The sequence below is a fragment of the Rutidosis leptorrhynchoides genome, chromosome 11 (assembly GCF_046630445.1).
Source record: "Rutidosis leptorrhynchoides isolate AG116_Rl617_1_P2 chromosome 11, CSIRO_AGI_Rlap_v1, whole genome shotgun sequence".
NCBI lineage: Eukaryota > Viridiplantae > Streptophyta > Magnoliopsida > Asterales > Asteraceae > Rutidosis > Rutidosis leptorrhynchoides.
This window is the reverse complement of record NC_092343.1, coordinates 252441083-252445000: the sequence shown is the minus strand read 5'-3', so window position 1 is coordinate 252445000 and position 3918 is coordinate 252441083. Positions and strand designations below refer to the sequence as shown.

At 30.2% G+C, this 3918-nt stretch overlaps 1 non-coding gene across 1 annotated transcript; it reads left to right on the top strand.

Moving 5' to 3' along the window:
* The first annotated feature begins 3227 nt into the window (after positions 1-3227).
* LOC139878024 (5S ribosomal RNA) lies at positions 3228-3346 on the top strand. The gene has a single exon (XR_011768918.1). It is a non-coding gene; the product is annotated as a 5S ribosomal RNA (ribosomal RNA).
* Positions 3347-3918: the final 572 nt, after the last annotated feature.

The following is a 3918-nucleotide window of genomic DNA, read 5'->3' as shown; positions in this document are numbered from 1 at the left end:
AAGACTGCATTCATTTTTAAAACAAACCATAACCTTTATTTCATAAATAAAGGTTTAATAAGCTTTACGTAGATTATCAAATAATGATAATCTAAAATATCCTGTTTACACACGACCATTACATAATGGTTTACAATACAAATATGTTACATCGAAATCAGTTTCTTGAATGCAGTTTTTACACAATATCATACAAACATGGACTCCAAATCTTGTCCTTATTTTAGTATGCAACAGCGGAAGCTCTTAATATTCACCTGAGAATAAACATGCTTTAAACGTCAACAAAAATGTTGGTGAGTTATAGGTTTAACCTATATATATCAAATCGTAACAATAGACCACAAGATTTCATATTTCAATACACATCCCATACATAGAGATAAAAATCATTCATATGGTGAACACCTGGTAACCGACAATAACAAGATGCATATATAAGAATATCCCCATCATTCCGGGACACCCTTCGGATATGATATAAATTTCGAAGTACTAAAGCATCCGGTACTTTGGATGGGGTTTGTTAGGCCCAATAGATCTATCTTTAGGATTCGCGTCAATTAGGGTGTCTGTTCCCTAATTCTTAGATTACCAGACTTAATAAAAAGGGGCATATTCGATTTCGATAATTCAACCATAGAATGTAGTTTCACGTACTTGTGTCTATTTTGTAAATCATTTATAAAACCTACATGTATTCTCATCCCAAAAATATTAGATTTTAAAAGTGGGACTATAACTCACTTTCACAGATTTTTACTTCGTCGGGAAGTAAGACTTGGCCACTGTTGATTCACGAACCTATAACAATATATACATATATATTAAAGTATGTTCAAAATATATTTACAACACTTTTAATATATTTTGATGTTTTAAGTTTATTAAGTCAGCTGTCTTCGTTAGTAACCTATAACTAGTTGTCCACAGTTAGATGTACAGAAATAAATCGATAAATATTATCTTGAATCAATCCACGACCCAGTGTATACGTATCTCAGTATTGATCACAACTCAAACTATATATATTTTGGAATCAACCTCAACCCTGTATAGCTAACTCCAACATTCACATATAGAGTGTCTATGGTTGTTCCGAAATATATATAGATGTGTCGACATGATAGGTCGAAACATTGTATACGTGTCTATGGTATCTCAAGATTACATAATATACAATACAAGTTGATTAAGTTATGGTTGGAATAGATTTGTTACCAATTTTCACGTAGCTAAAATGAGAAAAATTATCCAATCTTGTTTTACCCATAACTTCTTCATTTTAAATCCGTTTTGAGTGAATCAAATTGCTATGGTTTCATATTGAACTCTATTTTATGAATCTAAACAGAAAAATTATAGGTTTATAGTCGGAAAAATAAGTTACAAGTCGTTTTTGTAAAGGTAGTCATTTCAGTCGAAAGAACGACGTCTAGATGACCATTTTAGAAAACATACTTCCACTTTGAGTTTAACCATAATTTTTGGATATAGTTTCATGTTCATAATAAAAATCATTTTCTCAGAATAACAAATTTTAAATCAAAGTTTATCATAGTTTTTTAATTAACTAACCCAAAACAGCCCGCGGTGTTACTACGACGGCGTAAATTCGGTTTTACGGTGTTTTTCGTGTTTCCAGGTTTTAAGTCATTAAGTTAGCATATCATATAGATATAGAACATGTGTTTAGTTGATTTTAAAAGTCAAGTTAGAAGGATTAACTTTTGTTTGCGAACAAGTTTAGAATTAACTAAACTATGTTCTAGTGATTACAAGTTTAAACCTTCGAATAAGATAGCTTTATATGTATGAATCGAATGATGTTATGAACATAATTACTACCTTAATTTCCTTGGATAAACCTACTGGAAAAGAGAAAAATGGATCTAGCTTCAATGGATCCTTGGATGGCTCGAAGTTCTTGAAGCAGAATCATGACACGAAAACAAGTTCAAGTAAGATCATCACTTGAAATAAGATTGTTATAGTTATAGAAATTGAACCAAAGTTTGAATATGATTATTACCTTGTATTAGAATGATAACCTACTGTAAGAAACAAAGATTTCTTGAGGTTGGATGATCACCTTACAAGATTGGAAGTGAGCTAGCAAACTTGAAAGTATTCTTGATTTTATGAAACTAGAACTTTTGGAATTTATGAAGAACACTTAGAACTTGAAGATAGAACTTGAGAGAGATCAATTAGATGAATAAAATTGAAGAATGAAAGTGTTTGTAGGTGTTTTTGGTCGTTGGTGTATGGATTAGATATAAAGGATATGTAATTTTGTTTTCATGTAAATAAGTCATGAATGATTACTCATATTTTTGTAATTTTATGAGATATTTCATGCTAGTTGCCAAATGATGGTTCCCACATATGTTAGGTGACTCACATGGGCTGCTAAGAGCTGATCATTGGAGTGTATATACCAATAGTACATACATCTAAAAGCTGTGTATTGTACGAGTACGAATACGGGTGCATACGAGTAGAATTGTTGATGAAACTGAACGAGGATGTAATTGTAAGCATTTTTGTTAAGTAGAAGTATTTTGATAAGTGTATTGAAGTCTTTCAAAAGTGTATAAATACATATTAAAACACTACATGTATATACATTTTAACTGAGTCGTTAAGTCATCGTTAGTCGTTACATGTAAGTGTTGTTTTGAAACCTTTAGGTTAACGATCTTGTTAAATGTTGTTAACCCAATGTTTATAATATCAAATGAGATTTTAAATTATTATATTATCATGATATTATCATGTATGAATATCTCTTAATATGATATATATACATTAAATGTCTTTACAACGATAATCGTTACATATATGTCTCGTTTAAAAATCATTAAGTTAGTAGTCTTGTTTTTACATATGTAGTTCATTGTTAATATACTTTATGATATGTTTTCTTATCATAGTATCATGTTAACTATATATATATATCCATATATATGTCATCATATAGTTGTTACAAGTTTTAACGTTCGTGAATCACCGATCAACTTGGGTGGTCAATTGTCTATATGAAACATATTTCAATTAATCAAGTCTTAACAAGTTTGATTGCTTAACATGTTGGAAACATTTAATCATGTAAATATCAATCTCAATTAATATATATAAACATGGAAAAGTTCGGGTCACTACATGACCACCCATGGTAGGCAAGGTAAGTTAGCTATAAAGGATTAAAAAGGGACATTTATTTCGAGTGCGATCATACCAGCACTAACGCACCGGATCCCATCAGAACTCCGCAGTTAAGCGTGCTTGGGCGAGAGTAGTACTAGGATGGGTGACCCCTTGGGAAGTCCTCGTGTTGCACCTGTAGTGACCCGAACTTTTCCATGTTTATATATATTAATTGAGATTGATATTTACATGATTAAATGTTTCCAACATGTTAAGCAATCAAACTTGTTAAGACTTGATAAATTGAAATAGGTTTCATATAGACAATTGACCACCCAAGTTGACCGGTGATTCACGAACGTTAAAACTTGTAAAAACTATATGATGACATATATATGGTTATATATATAGTTAACATGATATTATGATAAGTAAACATATCATTAATTATATTAACAATGAACTACATATGTAAAAACAAGACTACTAACTTAATGATTTTGAAACGAGACATATATGTAACGATTATCGTTGTAACGACATTTAATGTATATATATCATATTAAGAGATATTCGTACATCATAATATCATGATAATATAATAATTTAAAATCTCTTTTGATATTATAAACATTGGGTTAACAACATTTAACAAGATCGCTAACCTAAAGGTTTCAAAACAACATTTACATGTAACGACTAACGATGACTTAACGACTCAGTTAAAATGTATATACATGTAGTGTTTTAATATGTATTCATACACTT